The sequence below is a fragment of the Chironomus tepperi genome, unplaced genomic scaffold (genome assembly GCF_022539635.2).
Source record: "Chironomus tepperi strain 1889 unplaced genomic scaffold, CSIRO-AGI_Ctep_v1 contig_380, whole genome shotgun sequence".
Classification (NCBI taxonomy): domain Eukaryota; kingdom Metazoa; phylum Arthropoda; class Insecta; order Diptera; family Chironomidae; genus Chironomus; species Chironomus tepperi.
In genome coordinates, this window is record NW_027226502.1 from 27,149 (window position 1) to 46,905 (window position 19,757).

At 25.8% G+C, this 19,757-nt stretch overlaps 1 long non-coding RNA gene across 1 annotated transcript; it reads right to left on the bottom strand.

Moving 5' to 3' along the window:
- Nucleotides 1–16,681: 16,681 nt before the first annotated feature.
- LOC139096274 (uncharacterized) lies at nt 16,682–17,026 on the bottom strand. Its single transcript, XR_011544961.1, has 2 exons — nt 16,950–17,026; nt 16,682–16,855 (listed from the first exon to the last, which is right to left on the bottom strand). It is a non-coding gene; the product is annotated as an uncharacterized lncRNA (long non-coding RNA).
- Between the last annotated feature and the right edge of the window lie 2,731 nt (nt 17,027–19,757).

Below are 19,757 nucleotides of genomic sequence, written 5' to 3' on the forward strand. Positions count from 1 at the left end.
AACTTCAAACTTCCTAACGGTTCTCCAAAAGTTGTTCTATTTTGTACTGAATACAAAAATTCTTTAATTAAAGCATATTAAGAAGTAACGGTTTTCTGAAATTCAAACATTCTAACGGTTTTGCAAAATTCAAGATATCTGGTTAAAAGTTGTTCTAATTTGTACTAAATACAAAATTTCTTTAATTTAAGTAGTAACGGTTTTCTGAAATTCAAACATTCTAGAGAAGTAATTGTTTTCTGAAATTCAAACTTTCTAACGATTTCGCGAAAGTTTTTACGCCAAAAGTTGTTCCATTTTGTACCAGATACAAAAAATCTTAAATTAAAGTATCATTAAGAAGGTTTTCTGAAATTCAAACTTTCTAACGGTTTTGCAAAATTCAAGATTTCTGGTTAAAAGTTGTTCTAATTTGTACTAAATTCAAAATTTCTTTAATTTAAGTAGTAACGGTTTTCTGAAATTCAAACATTCTAGAGAAGTAATTGTTTTCTGAAATTCAAACTTCATAACGATTTTGCGAAAGTTTTTACGCCAAAAGTTGTTCCATTTTGTACCAGATACAAAAAATCTCTAATTAAAGTATATTAAGAAGTAACGGTTTTCTGAAATTCAATATTTTTAACGGTTTTGCAAAATTCAAAATTTCGTGCCTTCAAAAAATCTTAAATTAAAGTATCATTAAGAAGTTTTTCTGAAATTCAAACTTTCTAACGGTTTTGCAAAATTCAAAATTTGTTCTATTTTGTACTGAATAAAAAAATTCTTTAATTTAAGTATTATTAAGTAGTAACGGTTTTCTGAACTTCAAACTTCCTAACGGTTCTCCAAAAGTTGTTCTATTTTGTACTGAATACAAAAATTCTTTAATTAAAGCATATTAAGAAGTAACGGTTTTCTGAAATTCAAACTTTTTAACGGTTTTGCAAAATTCAAAATTTCAGGCCAAAAAGTTGTTCTATTTTGTACTGAATACAAAACATCTTTAATTAAAGTATATTAAAAAGTAACGGTTTTCTGAAATTCAAACTTTTTAACGGTTTTGCAAAATTCAAAATTTCGGGCCTTCAAAAAATCTTTAATTAAAGTATATTAAGAAGTAACGGTTTTCTGAAATTCAAACTTTCTAACGGTTTTGCAAAATTCAAAATTTCAGGCCAAAAATTGTTCTATTTTGTACTGAATACAAAAATTCTTTAATTAAAGCATATTAAGAAGTAACGGTTTTCTACAATTCAAACTTTTTAACGGTTTTTGCAAAATTCAAAAATTTCAGGCCTGAAAGTTGTTCTATTTTGTACTGAATACAAAAATCTTTAATTAAAGTTTATTAAGAAGTAACGGTTTTCGGAAATTCAAACTTTTTAACGGTTTTGCAAAATTCAAAATTTCGGGCCTTCAAAATTTTTTTTAATAAAGTATATTAAGAAGTAACGGTTTTCTGAAATTCAAACTTTTTAACGGTTTTGCAAAATTCAAAATTTCGTGCCTTCAAAAAATCTTAAATTAAAGTATCATTAAGAAGGTTTTCTGAAATTCAAACTTTCTAACGGTTTTGCAAAATTCAAAATTTGTTCTATTTTGTACTGAATAAAAAAATTCTTTAATTTAAGTATTATTAAGTAGTAACGGTTTTCTGAACTTCAAACTTCCTAACGGTTCTCCAAAAGTTGTTCTATTTTGTACTGAATACAAAAATTCTTTAATTAAAGCATATTAAGAAGTAACGGTTTTCTGAAATTCAAACTTTTTAACGGTTTTGCAAAATTCAAAATTTCAGGCCAAAAGTTGTTCTATTTTGTACTGAATACAAAAAATCTTTAATTAAAGTATATTAAAAAGTAACGGTTTTCTGAAATTCAAACTTTCTAACGGTTTTGCAAAATTCAAAATTTCAGGCCAAAATTTGTTCTATTTTGTACTGAATAAAAAATTTTTAATTTAAGTATTATTAAGTAGTAACTGTTTTCTGAAATTCAAACTTCCTAACGGTTTTCCAAAAGTTGTTCTATTTTGTACTGAATACAAAAATCTCTCATTTTTACGAAAATTTTATTTTCATACAAATTTAATATGAATTTCAAATTTTGAAAACCGTTAAGAAAAAAACGCATTCTGACTGATAAAATTTTGTTGAAAAACAATCAAAAATGAATTTTTATTACTATTCTTTAAATGTCATATTTGTTCATTTTTGAACTTTTTTACAAAGAAATTTATCAATAAAAATTTGTTAGTAAATCAACGGTTTTTCAAAATTTGAAATTGATACTAAATTTATGTGTATGAACAAAAATTTTTTCGTAAAAATGAGTCATTCGTAAAAATGAGTACTTCGTAAAAATGAGGTTTCGAATTTCTGAAAATCGTTATTTTAATATGGACTCCAAAAGTTGTTCTATTTTGTGCTGAATACAAAAATTCTTTAATTAAAGCATATTAAGAAGTAACGGTTTTGCAAAACTCAAAATTTCAGGCCAAAAGTTGTTCTATTTTGTACTGAATACAAAAAATATCTAATTAAAGTATATTAAGAAGTATTGGTTTTCTGAAATTCAAACATTCTAACGGTTTTGCAAAATTCAAGATTTCTGGTTAAAAAATTTCACAATTTTATTTTTTTCTGCTCACTAAAATGTTTTGGCACTCATGTTTCACAGATATTTGTTGTCCCGTTACTTAACCTATTTTATTTAACTTATCAATAATCCAACCAAGCTGTTTTCATAAAAACACTGCAAAATTTCACTAACTGGCATTTTCTGTAATGACATGAACAAAATTACTAACAAATAGATATGTAATGAAATTTTGAATTTTGCAAAACCGTTAGAAAGTTTGAATTTCAGAAAACGTTACTTCTTAATGATACTTTAATTTAAGAATTTTTGTATTCTGGTACAAAATAGGAACAACTTTTGGCGTAAAAACTTTCGCGAAATCGTTAGGAAGTTTGAATTTCAGAAAACCGTTACTTCTCTAGAATGTTTAATATACTTAAATTAAAGAAATTTTGTATTCAGCACAAAATAGAACAACTTTTGGCCTGAAATTTTGAGTTTTGCAAAACCAGTACAAAATAGAAAACAGTTAATTCTTAATAAACTTTAATTAGAGATTTTTGTATTCAGTACAAAATAGAACAACTTTTGGAAAACCGTTAGGAAGTTTGAATTTCAGAAAACCGTTACTACTTAATAATACTTAAATTAAAGAATTTTTTTATTCAGTGCAAAATAGAACAAATTTTGGCCTGAAATTTTGAATTTTGCAAAACCGTTAGAAAGTTTGAATTTCAGAAAAACGTTACTTCTTAATATACTTTAATTAGAGATTTTTTGTATTCAGTACAAAATAGAACAACTTTTGCAAAACCGTTAAAAAGTTTGAATTTCAGAAAACCTTCTTAATATGCTTTAATTAAAGAATTTTTGTATTCAGCACAAAATAGAACAACTTTTGGCCTGAAATTTTGAGTTTTGCAAAACCAGTACAAAATAGATAACAGTTAATTCTTAATATACTTTAATTAGAGATTTTTTGTATTCAGTACAAAATAGAACAACTTTTGGAAAACCGTTAGGAAGTTTGAATTTCAGAAAACCGTTACTACTTAATAATACTTAAATTAAAGAATTTTTTTATTCAGTGCAAAATAGAACAAATTTTGGCCTGAAATTTTGAATTTTGCAAAACCGTTAGAAAGTTTGAATTTCAGAAAACCGTTACTTCTTAATATACTTTATTAAAAAAATTTGAAGGCAAAATAGAAATTTTGAATTTTGAAAAACCGTTAGAAAGTTTGATTTTCAGAAAACCGTTACTACTTAATAATACTTAAATTAAAGAATTTTTGTATTCAGTGCAAAATAGAACAACTTTTGGCCTGAAATTTTGAGTTTTGCAAAACCAGTACAAAATAGATAACAGTTAATTCTTAATATACTTTAATTAGAGATTTTTTGTATTCAGTACAAAATAGAACAACTTTTGCAAAACCGTTAGGAAGTTTGAATTTCAGAAAACCGTTACTACTTAATAATACTTTAATTAAAGAATTTTTTTATTCAGTGCAAAATAGAACAAATTTTGGCCTGAAATTTTGAATTTTGCAAAACCGTTAGAAAGTTTGAATTTCAGAAAACCGTTACTTCTAGAATGTTTGAATTTCAGAAAATACTTAAATTAAAGAATTTTTTGTATTCAGTACAAAATAGAACAACTTTTGGCCTGAAATTTTGAGTTTTGCAAAACCAGTACAAAATAGATAACAGTTAATTCTTAATATACTTTAATTAGAGATTTTTTGTATTCAGTACAAAATAGAACAACTTTTGGAAAACCGTTAGGAAGTTTGAATTTCAGAAAACCGTTACTACTTAATAATACTTTAATTAAAGAATTTTTTGTATTCAGTACAAAATAGAACAACTTTTGGCCTGAAATTTTGAATTTTGCAAAACCGTTAGAATGTTTGAATTTCGAAAACCGTTACTTCTTAATATACTTTAATTAAAGAATTTTTGTATTCAGTACAAAATAGAACAACTTTTTGAAATTTTGAATTTTGAAAAACCGTTAGAAAGTTTGAATTTCAGAAAACCGTTACTTCTTAATATGCTTTAATTAAAGAATTTTTGTATTCAGTACAAAATAGAACAACTTTTGGCCTGAAATTTTGAATTTTGCAAAACCGTTAGAAAGTTTGAATTTCAGAAAACCGTTACTTCTTAATAATACTTTAATAAAAAAATTTTGAAGCCCGAAATTTTGAATTTTGCAAAACCGTTAGAAAGTTTGATTTTCAGAAAACCTACTTTTTTGTATTTAAAACAAAATAGAACAAATTTTGAAGGCCCGAAATTTTGAATTTTGCAAAACCGTTAGAAAGTTTGAATTTCAGAAAAACGTTACTTCTTAATATACTTTAATTAGAGATTTTTTGTATTCAGTACAAAATAGAACAACTTTTGGAAAACCGTTAGGAAATTTGGATTTCAGAAAACCGTTACTTCTTAATATGCTTTAATTAAAGAATTTTTGTATTCAGCACAAAATAGAACAACTTTTGGCCTGAAATTTTGAGTTTTGCAAAACCAGTACAAAATAGATAACAGTTAATTCTTAATATACTTTAATTAGAGATTTTTTGTATTCAGTACAAAATAGAACAACTTTTGGAAAACCGTTAGGAAGTTTGAATTTCAGAAAACCGTTACTACTTAATAATACTTAAATTAAAGAATTTTTTTATTCAGTGCAAAATAGAACAAATTTTGGCCTGAAATTTTGAATTTTGCAAAACCGTTAGAAAGTTTGAATTTCAGAAAAACGTTACTTCTTAATATACTTTATTAAAAAAATTTTGAAGGCCCGAAATTTTGAATTTTGCAAAACCGTTAGAAAGTTTGAATTTCAGAAAACCGTTACTTCTTAATATACTTAATAGAACAATGGAAAACTTAGGAAATTTGAAAGAAAATTTTTTAATTGCTTTAATTAAAGAATTTTTGTATTCAGCACAAAATAGAACAACTTTTGGCCTGAAATTTTGAATTTTGCAAAACCGTTAGAAAGTTTGAATTTCAGTTAATTCTTAATATACTTTAATTAGAGATTTTTTGTATTCAGTACAAAATAGAACAACTTTTGGAAAACCGTTAGGAAATTTGAATTTCAGAAAACCGTTACTTCTTAATATGCTTTAATTAAAGAATTTTTGTATTCAGTACAAAATAGAACAACTTTTGGCCTGAAATTTTGAATTTTGCAAAACCAGTTACAAAGTTAGAATTTAACAGTTAATTCTTAATATACTTTAATTAGAGATTTTTTGTATTCAGTACAAAATAGAACAACTTTTGGCCTGAAATTTTGAATTTTGCAAAACCGTTAGAAGTTTGAATTTCAGAAAACCGTTACTTCTTAATATACTTTAATTAAAGAATTTTTTGTATTCAGTACAAAATAGAAAAACTTTTGGCCTGAAATTTTGAATTTTGCAAAACCGTTAGAAAGTTTGAATTTCAGAAAACCGTTACTTCTTAATATACCATAATTAAAAAATTTTTGAAGGCCTGAAATTTTGAATTTTGCAAAACCGTTAGAAAGTTTGAATTTCAGAAAACCGTTACTACTTAAAATTAAATTAAAAATTTTGTATTCAGTACAAAATAGAACAACTTTTGGCCTGAAATTTTGAATTTTGCAAAACCGTTAGAAAGTTTGAATTTCAGAAAAACGTTACTTCTTAATATACTTTAATTAGAGATTTTTTGTATTCAGTACAAAATAGAACAACTTTTGGAAAACCGTTAGGAAATTTGGATTTCAGAAAACCGTTACTTCTTAATATGCTTTAATTAAAGAATTTTTGTATTCAGCACAAAATAGAACAACTTTTGGCCTGAAATTTTGAGTTTTGCAAAACCAGTACAAAATAGATAACAGTTAATTCTTAATATACTTTAATTAGAGATTTTTTGTATTCAGTACAAAATAGAACAACTTTTGGAAAACCGTTAGGAAGTTTGAATTTCAGAAAACCGTTACTACTTAATAATACTTAAATTAAAGAATTTTTTTATTCAGTGCAAAATAGAACAAATTTTGGCCTGAAATTTTGAATTTTGCAAAACCGTTAGAAAGTTTGAATTTCAGAAAACCGTTACTTCTTAATATACTTTATTAAAAAAATTTGAAGGCCCGAAATTTTGAATTTTGAAAAACCGTTAGAAAGTTTGATTTTCAGAAAACCGTTACTTCTTAATATGCTTTAATTAAAGAATTTTGAAGTGCCCAAAATAGAATTGAATTTTGAAATTTTGCAAAACCGTTAGATAGTTTGAATTTCAGAAAAACGTTACTTCTTAATATATTTTAATTAAAGATTTTTTGTATTCAGTACAAAATAGAACAACTTTTGCAAAACCGTTAGAAAGTTTGAATTTCAGAAAACCGTTACTTCTTAATATACTTTAATTAAAGAATTTTTGTATTCAGTACAAAATAGAACAACTTTTGTACAAAATAATAACCTGAAATTTAGAGATTTTTTGCAAAACCAGTTTGAATTTCAGAAAACCGTACTTAAATTAAAGAAATTTTGTACAGTACAAATTAGAACAACTTTTAACCTGAAATCTTGAATTTTGCAAAACCGTTAGAAAGTTTGAATTTCAGAAAAACGTTACTTCTTAATATACTTTAATTAGAGATTTTTTGTATTCAGTACAAAATAGAACAACTTTTGCAAAACCGTTAGGAAATTTGAAGTTCAGAAAACCGTTACTTCTTAATATGCTTTAATTAAAGAATTTTTGTATTCAGCACAAAATAGAACAACTTTTGGCCTGAAATTTTGAGTTTTGCAAAACCGTTAAAAGTTTGAATTTAGAAAACAGTTAATTCTTAATATACTTTAATTAGAGATTTTTTGTATTCAGTACAAAATAGAACAACTTTTGGAAAACCGTTAGAAAGTTTGAATTTCAGAAAACCGTTACTACTTAATAATACTTTAATTAAAGAATTTTTTTATTCAGTGCAAAATAGAACAAATTTTGGCCTGAAATTTTGATTTTTGCAAAACCGTTAAAAAGTTTGAATTTCAGAAAACCGTTACTTCTTAATATACTTTATTAAAAAAATTTGAAGGCCCGAAATTTTGAATTTTGAAAAACCGTTAGAAAGTTTGATTTTCAGAAAACCGTTACTACTTAATAATACTTAAATTAAAGAATTTTTTTATTCAGTACAAAATAGAACAAATTTTGGCCTGAAATTTTGAATTTTGCAAAACCGTTAGAAAGTTTGAATTTCAGAAAAACTTTACTTCTTAATATACTTTAATTAAAAAATTTTTGAAGCCCGAAATTTTGAATTTTGCAAAACCGTTAGAAAGTTTGAATTTCAGAAAACCTTCTTAATGATACTTTAATTTAAGAATTTTTGTATCTGGTACAAAAAGGAACAACTTTTGGCGTAAAAACTTTCGCGAAATCGTTAGGAAGTTTGAATTTCAGAAAACAATTACTTTCTAGAAAGTTTGAATTTCAGAAAACCGTTACTACTTAAATTAAAGAAATTTTGTATTTAGTACAAATTAGAACAACTTTTAACCTGAAATCTTGAATTTTGCAAAACCGTTAGAAAGTTTGAATTTCAGAAACTTAATATACTTTAATTAGAGATTTTTTGTATTCAGTACAAAATAGAACAACTTTTGCAAAACTGTTAGGAAATTTGAAGTTCAGAAAACCGTTACTTCTTAATATACTTTAATTAAAGATTTTTTGTATTCAGTACAAAATAGAACAACTTTTGGCCTGAAATTTTGAATTTTGCAAAACCGTTAGAAAGTTTGAATTTCAGAAAACCGTTACTTCTTAATATACTTTAATTAAAGAATTTTTGTATTCAGTACAAAATAGAACAACTTTTGGCCTGAAATTTTGAATTTTGCAAAACCGTTAGAAAGTTTGAATTTCAGAAAACCGTTACTTCTTAATATACTTTAATTAAAGATGTTATGTATTCAGTACAAAATAGAACAACTTTTGGCCTGACATTTTGAAATTTGCAAAACCGTTAGAAAGTTTGAATTTCAGAAAAACGTTACTTCTTAATATACTTTAATAAAAAAATTTTGAAGGCCCGAAATTTTGAATTTTGCAAAACCGTTAGAAAGTTTGATTTTCAGAAAACCTTTACTTCTTAAAATACTTTAATAAAAAAATTTTGAAGGCCCGAAATTTTGAATTTTGCAAAACCGTTAGAAAGTTTGAATTTCAGAAAAACGTTACTTCTTAATATACTTTAATTAGAGATTTTTTGTATTCAGTACAAAATAGAACAACTTTTGGAAAACCGTTAGGAAATTTGAATTTATGAAAACCGTTACTTCTTAATATGCTTTAATTAAAGAATTTTTGTATTCCGCACAAAATAGAACAACTTTTGGCCTGAAATTTTGAGTTTTGCAAAACCAGTACAAAATAGATAACAGTTAATTCTTAATATACTTTAATTAGAGATTTTTTGTATTCAGTACAAAATAGAACAACTTTTGGAAAACCGTTAGGAAGTTTGAATTTCAGAAAACCGTTACTACTTAATAATACTTAAATTAAAGAATTTTTTTATTCAGTGCAAAATAGAACAAATTTTGGCCTGAAATTTTGAATTTTGCAAAACCGTTAGAAAGTTTGAATTTCAGAAAACCGTTACTTCTTAATATACTTTATTAAAAAAATTTGAAGGCCCGAAATTTTGAATTTTGAAAAACCGTTAGAAAGTTTGATTTTCAGAAAACCGTTACTACTTAATAATACTTAAATTAAAGAATTTTGTATTCAGTACAAAATAGAACAAATTTAAGCCTGAAATTTTGAATTTTGCAAAACCGTTAGAAAGTTTGAATTTCAGAAAAACGTTACTTCTTAATATACTTTAATTAAAAAAATTTTGAATTTTCAGTACAAAATTTAGCCTTCTTGGCCTGAAATTTTGAATTTTGCAAAACCGTTAGAAAGTTTGAATTTCAGAAAACCGTTACTACTTAACCTGAAATCTTGAATTTTGCAAAATACTTTAATTAAAGTAAGAACAACTTTTTTGTATTCAGTACAAAATAGAACAACTTTTGGCCTGAAATTTTGAATTTTGCAAAACCGTTAGAAAGTTTGAATTTCAGAAAACCGTTACTTCTTAATATACTTTAATTAGAGATTTTTGTATTCAGTACAAAATAGAACAACTTTTGGCCTGAAATTTTGAAAGAATTTTTTTGCAAAACCGTTAGAAAGTTTGAATTTCAGAAAACACGTTAATTCTTAATATACTTTAATTAGAGATTTTTGTATTCAGTACAAAATAGAAAACTTTTGTTACTACTTAATAATACTTAAATTAATTGCAAAACCGTTAGAAAGTTTGAATTTCAGAAAACCGTTACTACTTAATAATACTTAAATTAAAGAATTTTTGTATTTGCAAAATAGAACAAATTTAAGCCTGAAAAACCGTTAGAAAGTTTGAATTTTAGAAAAACGTTACTTCTTAATATACTTTAATTAAAAAAATTTTGAAGGCCCGAAATTTTGAATTTTGCAAAACCGTTAGAAAGTTTGAATTTCAGAAAAACGTTACTTCTTAATATACTTTAATTAGAGATTTTTTGTATTCAGTACAAAATAGAACAACTTTTGAATTTTGCAAAACCGTTAGGAAATTTGAATTTTCAGAAAACCGTTACTTCTTAATATGCTTTAATTAAAGAATTTTTTGTATTCAGTACAAAATAGAACAACTTTTGGCCTGAAATTTTGAGTTTTGCAAAACCTTTAATTATTCAGCACAAAAAGAACAACTTTTGGCCTGAAATTTTGAATTTAGATAACAGTTAATTCTTAATATACTTTAATTAGAGATTTTTTGTATTCAGTACAAAATAGAACAACTTTTGGAAAACCGTTAGGAAGTTTGAATTTCAGAAAACCGTTACTACTTAATAATACTTAAATTAAAGAATTTTTTTATTCAGTGCAAAATAGAACAAATTTTGGCCTGAAATTTTGAATTTTGCAAAACCGTTAGAAAGTTTGAATTTCAGAAAACCGTTACTTCTTAATATACTTTATTAAAAAAATTTGAAGGCCCGAAATTTTGAATTTTGCAAAACCGTTAGAAAGTTTGAATTTCAGAAAACCGTTACTTCTTAATAATACTTAAATTAAAGAATTTTTTGTATTCAGTACAAAATAGAACAAATTTTGGCCTGAAATTTTGAATTTTGCAAAACCGTTAGAAAGTTTGAATTTCAGAAAACGTTACTTCTTAATATACTTTAATTTAAGAATTTTTGTATTCTGGTACAAAAACTTTTGGAACAACTTTTGGCGTAAAAACTTTCGCAAAATCGTTAGGAAGTTTGAATTTCAGAAAACAATTACTTCTCTAGAATGTTTGAATTTCAGAAAACCGTTACTACTTAAATTAAAGAAATTTTGTATTTAGTACAAATTAGAACAACTTTTAACCTGAAATCTTGAATTTTGCAAAACCGTTAGAAAGTTTGAATTTCAGAAAACGTTACTTCTTAATATACTTTAATTAGAGATTTTTTGTATTCAGTACAAAATAGAACAACTTTTGGAAAACCGTTAGGAAGTTTGAATTTCAGAAAAACGTTACTTCTTAATATACTTTAATTAGAGATTTTTTGTATTCAGTACAAAATAGAACAACTTTTGGCCTGAAATATTGAATTTTGCAAAACCGTTAGAAAGTTTGAATTTCAGAAAACGTTACTTCTTAATATACCTTAATTAGAGATTTTTTGTATTCAGTACAAAATAGAACAACTTTTGGAAAACCGTTAGGAAATTTGGATTTCAGAAAACCGTTACTTCTTAATATGCTTTAATTAAAGAATTTTTGTATTCAGCACAAAATAGAACAACTTTTGGCCTGAAATTTTGAGTTTTGCAAAACCAGTACAAAATAGATAACAGTTAATTCTTAATATACTTTAATTAGAGATTTTTTGTATTCAGTACAAAATAGAACAACTTTTGGAAAACCGTTAGGAAGTTTGAATTTCAGAAAACCGTTACTACTTAATAATACTTAAATTAAAGAATTTTTTTATTCAGTGCAAAATAGAACAAATTTTGGCCTGAAATTTTGAATTTTGCAAAACCGTTAGATAGTTTGAATTTCAGAAAAACGTTACTTCTTAATATACTTTTTTAAAAAAATTTTGAAAGCCCGAAATTTTGAATTGAAAATGCAAAACCGTTAAAAAGTTTGAATTTCAGAAAACCGTTACTTCTTAATATACTTTAATTAGAGATTTTTTGTATTCAGTACAAAATAGAACAACTTTTGGAAAACCGTTAGGAAATTTGAATTTCAGAAAACCGTTACTTCTTAATATGCTTTATTTAAAGAATTTTTGTACTCAGTACAAAATAGAACAACTATTGGCTTGAAATTTTGAGTTTTTTAGATAACAGAAACTTAATATACTTTAATTAGAGATTTTTTGTATTCAGTACGAAATAGAACAACTTTTGGAAAACCGTTAAGAAATTTGAAGTTCAGAAAACCGTTACTTCTTAATATGCTTTAATTAAAGAATTTTTGTATTCAGTACAAAATAGAACAACTTTTGGCCTGAAATTTTGAATTTTGCAAAACCGTTAGAAAGTTTGAATTTCAGAAAACCGTTACTTCTTAATATACTTTAATTAAAGATTTTTGTATTCAGTACAAAATAGAACAACTTTTAACCAGAAATCTTGAATTTTGCAAAACTGTTAGAAAGTTTGAATTTCAGAAAACCGTTACTTCTTATTATGCTTTAATTAAAGAATTTTTGTATTCAGTACAAAATAGAACAACTTTTGGCCTGAAATTTTGAATTTTGCAAAACCGTTAAAAAGTTTGAATTTCAGAAAAACGTTACTTCTTAATATACTTTAATTAAAAATTTTTTGTATTCAGCCCGAAATTTTGAATTTTGCAAAACCGTTAGAAAGTTTGATTTCAGAAAACCGTTACTTCTTAATATACTTTAATTAAAAAATTTTTGTATTCAGGAACAACTTTTGGCCTGAAATTTTGAATTTTGCAAAACCGTACAAAATAGATAAAACGTTAATTCTTAATATACTTTAATTAGAGATTTTTTGTATTCAGTACAAAATAGAACAACTTTTGGAAAACCGTTAGGAAGTTTGAATTTCAGAAAACCGTTACTACTTAATAATACTTAAATTAAAGAATTTTTTTATTCAGTGCAAAATAGAACAACTTTTGGCCTGAAATTTTGAGTTTTGCAAAACCAGTACAAAATAGATAACAGTTAATTCTTAATATACTTTAATTAGAGATTTTTTGTATTCAGTACAAAATAGAACAACTTTTGGAAAACCGTTAGGAAGTTTGAATTTCAGAAAACCGTTACTACTTAATAATACTTAAATTAAAGAATTTTTTTATTCAGTGCAAAATAGAACAAATTTTGGCCTGAAATTTTGAATTTTGCAAAACCGTTAGAAAGTTTGAATTTCAGAAAACCGTTACTTCTTAATATACTTTATTAAAAAAATTTGAAGGCCCGAAATTTTGAATTTTGAAAAACCGTTAGAAAGTTTGAATTTCAGAAAACCGTTACTTCTTAATATGCTTTAATTAAAGAATTTTGAAGGCCCGAAATTTTGAATTGAAAATGCAAAACCGTTAAAAAGTTTGAATTTCAGAAAACCGTTACTTCTTAATATACTTTATTAAAAAAATTTGAAGGCCCGAAATTTTGAATTTTGCAAAACCGTTAGAAATTTGAATTTCAGAAAAACGTTACTTCTTAATATACTTTTTTAAAAAAATTTTGAAGGCCCGAAATTTTGAATTGAAAATGCAAAACCGTTAAAAAGTTTGAATTTCAGAAAACCGTTACTTCTTAATATACTTTAATTAAAGATTTTTTGTATTCAGTACAAAATAGAACAACTTTTGGCCTGAAATTTTGAATTTTGCAAAACCGTTAAAAAGTTTGAATTTCAGAAAACCGTTACTTCTTAATATGCTTTAATTAAAGAATTTTTGTATTCAGACAAAATAGAACAACTTTTGGCCTGAAATTTTGAATTTTGCAAAACCGTTAGAAAGTTTGAATTTCAGAAAACCGTTACTTCTTAATATACTTTAATTAAAAATTTTTGTATTCAGGCCCGAAAATTGAATTTTGCAAAACCGTTAGAAAGTTTGATTTTCAGAAAACCGTTACTTCTTAATATACTTTAATTAAAGATTTTTTTTTTTGAAGGCCCGAAATTTTGAATTTTGCAAAACCGTTAGAAAGTTTGAATTTCAGAAAAACGTTACTTCTTAATATACTTTAATAAAAAAATTTTGAAGGCCCGAAATTTTGAATTTTGCAAAACCGTTAGAAAGTTTGATTTTCAGAAAACCTTTACTTCTTAATATACTTTAATTAGAGATTTTTTGTATTCAGTACAAAATAGAACTTTTGGAAAACCGTTATTACTGTACCCTGTACTGAATACAAAAAATCTCTAATTAAAGTATATTAAGAAGTAACGGTTTTCTGAAATTCAAACATTATAACGGTTTTGCAAAATTCAAGATTTCTGGTTAAAAGTTGTTCTAATTTGTACTAAATACAAAATTTCTTTAATTTAAGTAGTAACGGTTTTCTGAAATTCAAACATTTACCTTTACTTCTTAACTCAAAAATTTTTGTATTCAGTACAAAATAGAACAACTTTTGGCCTGAAATTTCGAATTTTGCAAAACCAGTACAAAATAGATAACCGTTAATTCTTAATATACTTTAATTAGAGATTTTTTGTATTCAGTACAAAATAGAACAACTTTTGGAAAACCGTTAGGAAGTTTGAATTTCAGAAAACCGTTACTACTTAATAATACTTAAATTAAAGAATTTTTTTATTCAGTGCAAAATAGAACAAATTTTGGCCTGAAATTTTGAATTTTGTAAAACCGTTAGAAAGTTTGAATTTCAGAAAACCGTTACTTCTTAATATACTTTATTAAAAAAATTTGAAGGCCCGAAATTTTGAATTTTGAAAAACCGTTTGAAAGTTTGATTTTCAGAAAACCGTTACTACTTAATAATACTTAAATTAAAGAATTTTTTATTCAGTGCAAAATAGAACAAATTTAAGCCTGAAATTTTGAATTTTGCAAAACCGTTAGAAAGTTTGAATTTTAGAAAAACGTTACTTCTTAATATACTTTATTAAAAAAATTTTGAAGGCCCGAAATTTTGAATTTTGCAAAACCGTTAGAAAGTTTGAATTTCAGAAAACCTTCTTATTGATACTTTAATTTAAGAATTTTTGTATCTGGTACAAAAAGGAACAACTTTTGGCGTAAAAACTTTCGCGAAATCGTTAGGAAGTTTGAATTTCAGAAAACAATTACTTCTCTAGAATGTTTGAATTTCAGAAAACCGTTACTACTTAAATTAAAGAAATTTTGTATTTAATACAAATTAGAACAACTTTTAACCTGAAATCTTGAATTTTGCAAAACCGTTAGAATGTTTGAATTTCAGAAAACCGTTACTTCTTAATATACTTTAATTAGAGATTTTTTGTATTCAGTACAAAATAGAACAACTTTTGCAAAACCGTTAGGAAATTTGAAGTTCAGAAAACCGTTACTTCTTAATATGCTTTAATTAAAGAATTTTTGTATTCAGCACAAAATAGAACAACTTTTGGCCTGAAATTTTGAGTTTTGCAAAACCAGTACAAAATAGATAACAGTTAATTCTTAATATACTTTAATTAGAGATTTTTGTATTCAGTACAAAATAGAACAACTTTTGGAAAACCGTTAGGAAGTTTGAATTTCAGAAAACCGTTACTACTTAATAATACTTAAATTAAAGAATTTTTTTATTCAGTGCAAAATAGAACAAATTTTGGCCTGAAATTTTGAATTTTGCAAAACCGTTAGATAGTTTGAATTTCAGAAAAACGTTACTTCTTAATTGAATTGAAAATGCAAAACCGTTAAAAAGTTTGAATTTCAGAAAACCGTTACTTCTTAATATACTTTAATTAAAGATTTTTTGTATTCAGTACAAAATAGAACAAATTTAAGCCGGAAATTTTGAATTTTGCAAAACCGTTAGAAAGTTTGATTTTCAGAAAACCTTTACTTCTTGCAAAAATTCTGAATACAAAAATTCTTTAATTAAAGCATATTAAGAAGTAACGGTTTTCTGAACTTCAAATTTCCTAACGGTTTTGCAAAAGTTGTTATATTTTGTACTGAATACAAAAAATCTCTAAATAAATTATATTAAGAAGTAACGGTTTTCTGAAATTCAAACATTCTAACGGTTTTGCAAAATTCAAGATTTCTGGTTAAAAGTTTTTCTAATTTGTACTAAATACAAAATTTCTTTAATTTAAGTAGTAACGGTTTTTTGAAATTCAAACATTCTAGAGAAGTAATTGTTTTCTGAAATTCAAACTTCCTAACGATTTCGCGAAAGATTTTGCGCCAAAAGTTGTTCCTTTTTGTACCAGATACAAAAATTCTTAAATTAATGTATCATTAAGAAGGTTTTCTGAAATTCAAACTTTCTAACGGTTTTGCAAAATTCAAAATTTCGGGCCTTCAAAAATTTTTTAATTAAAGTATATTAAGAAGTAAAGGTTTTCTGAAAATCAAACTTTCTAACGGTTTTGCAAAATTCAAAATTTCCGGCTTAAATTTGTTCTATTTTGCACTGAATAAAAAAATTCTTTAATTTAAGTATTATTAAGTAGTAACGGTTTTCTGAAATTCAAACTTCCTAACGGTTTTCCATAAGTTGTTCTATTTTGTACTGAATACAAAAAATCTCTAATTAAAGTATATTAAGAATTAACTGTTATCTATTTTGTACTGGTTTTGCAAAACTCAAAATTTCAGGCCAAAAGTTGTTCTATTTTGTGCTGAATAAAAAAATTCTTTAATTAAAGCATATTAAGAAGTAACGGTTTTGCAAAACTCAAAATTTCAGGCCAAAAGTTGTTCTATTTTGTACTGAATACAAAAAATCTCTAATAAAGTATATTAAGAAGTAACGGTTTTCTGAAATTCAAACATTCTAACGGTTTTGCAAAATTCAAGATTTCTGGTTAAAAAATTTCACAATTTTATTTTTTTCTGCTCACTAAAATGTTTTGGCACTCATGTTTCACAGATATTTGTTGTCCCGTTACTTAACCTATTTTATTTAACTTATCAATAATCCAACCAAGCTGTTTTCATAAAAACACTGCAAAATTTCACTAACTGGCATTTTCTGTAATGACATGAGAAAAATTATTAACAAATAGATATGTAATGAAAAAATTATTATAAGAGATGGAAAACCGGTGGTAAGACTCTTTACATACATTCGATATCCAGCATCTTGAGCCTCCTGAGCACGAATGATAGATAACAAATAGATTTTGCAAGAAATCACAACACGCCAATAAATATAAAAGTATGAACACTCACGAAACTTGCTTAAAAATAAAATATTCGTAACAAATTTTTTTCCTTCTTTAACTTAATTTTTTTAACACTATGACAATTTTTTTTTTTTCATATAATTATTAACTACACAAATGTTGAAAGAGCAGCCAACAGCAGCAGTAGCATAGAACGATAAGAGATACTACTAAAATGCGTGAATTACTACTTTTACAATCACTCGAAAATCCTTGAACTTTTTATTCGCACCACTGCAATTAGATTACTATGATAAAACTATTCAGTTTTTAAGATGAAAAATTTCAATAATTTCACAATTTTATTTTTTTCTGCTCACTAAAATGTTTTGGCACTCATGTTTCACAGATATTTGTTGTCCCGTTACTTAACCTATTTTATTTAACTTATCAATAATCCAACCAAGCTGTTTTCATAAGAACACTGCAAAATTTCACTAACTGGCATTTTCTGTAATGACATGAGAAAAATTATTAACAAATAGATATGTAATGAAAAAATTATTATAAGAGATGGAAAACCGGTGGTAAGACTCTTTACATACATTCGATATCCAGCATCTTGAGCCTCCTGAGCACGAATGATAGATAACAAATAGATTTTGCAAGAAATCACAACACGCCAATAAATATAAAAGTATGAACACTCACGAAACTTGCTTAAAAATAAAATATTCGTAACAAATTTTTTTTCCTTCTTTAACTTAATTTTTTTAACACTATGACGATTTTTTTTTTCATATAATTATTAACTACACAAATGTTGAAAGAGCAGCCAACAGCAGCAGTAGCATAGAACGATAAGAGATACTACTAAAATGCGTGAATTACTACTTTTACAATCACTCGAAAATCCTTGAACTTTTTATTCGCACCACTGCAATTAGATTACTATGATAAAACTATTCAGTTTTTAAGATGAAAAATTTCAATAATTTCACAATTTTATTTTTTTCTGCTCACTAAAATGTTTTGGCACTCATGTTTCACAGATATTTGTTGTCCCGTTACTTAACCTATTTTATTTAACTTATCAATAATCCAACCAAGCTGTTTTCATAAGAACACTGCAAAATTTCACTAACTGGCATTTTCTGTAATGACATGAGAAAAATTATTAACAAATAGATATGTAATGAAAAAATTATTATAAGAGATGGAAAACCGGTGGTAAGACTCTTTACATACATTCGATATCCAGCATCTTGAGCCTCCTGAGCACGAATGATAGATAACAAATAGATTTTGCAAGAAATCACAACACGCCAATAAATATAAAATTACAAAAGTCCTCGTGTTATTGATCGAGGGACTTAAGCGCATTTTTGTCCCAGCGATCAGTCCTTAATTTACAAGTCACTTCCAGACCTAAAAAACTAGATCCAGCAAGATCCAAGTCACTTTCAGACCTACAAAACAAGATCCAGTAGGTTTATCGAAAAAAATATGTAATAAAAATAAATTTTTCTTGTAACGGTTTTCTAAGATTTAAACTTTCTAACGGTTTTGAGGAATTCAAAATTTTCCCGCCAAAACTTGTTCACGTTTTGTACTGAAAACTAAAATTCATTAATTATAGTATTTAGACAATGTTTCAAGATTTTTTAATGGCCGTCGCCGCAATAATTTTATGAAACTGAGCTATTGCAAAAAACCAGAGCTCTCTCTCGCGAAACTTGCTTAAAAATAAAATATTCGTAACAAATTTTTTTTCCTTCTTTAACTTAATTTTTTTAAACTATGACAAATTTTTTTTCCTTCTTTAACTTAATTTTTTTAACACTATGACGATTTTTTTTTTCATATAATTATTAACTACACAAATGTTGAAAGAGCAGCCAACAGCAGCAGTAGCACAGAACGATAAGAGATACTACTAAAATGCGTGAATTACTACTTTTACAATCACTCGAAAATCCTTGAACTTTTTATTCGCACCACTGCAATTAGATTACTATGATAAAACTATTCAGTTTTTAAGATGAAAAATTTCAATAATTTCACAATTTTATTTTTTTCTGCTCACTAAAATGTTTTGGCACTCATGTTTCACAGATATTTGTTGTCCCGTTACTTAACCTATTTTATTTAACTTATCAATAATCCAACCAAGCTGTTTTCATAAGAACACTGCAAAATTTCACTAACTGGCATTTTCTGTAATGACATGAGAAAAATTATTAACAAATAGATATGTAATGAAAAAATTATTATAAGAGATGGAAAACCGGTGGTAAGACTCTTTACATACATTCGATATCCAGCATCTTGAGCCTCCTGAGCACGAATGATAGATAACAAATAGATTTTGCAAGAAATCACAACACGCCAATAAATATAAAATTACAAAAGTCCTCGTGTTATTGATCGAGGGACTTAAGCGCATTTTTGTCCCAGCGATCAGTCCTTAATTTACAAGTCACTTCCAGACCTAAAAAACTAGATCCAGCAAGATCCAAGTCACTTTCAGACCTACAAAACAAGATCCAGTAGGTTTATCGAAAAAAATATGTAATAAAAATAAATTTTTCTTGTAACGGTTTTCTAAGATTTAAACTTTCTAACGGTTTTGAGGAATTCAAAATTTTCCCGCCAAAACTTGTTCACGTTTTGTACTGAAAACTAAAATTCATTAATTATAGTATTTAGACAATGTTTCAAGATTTTTTAATGGCCGTCGCCGCAATAATTTTATGAAACTGAGCTATT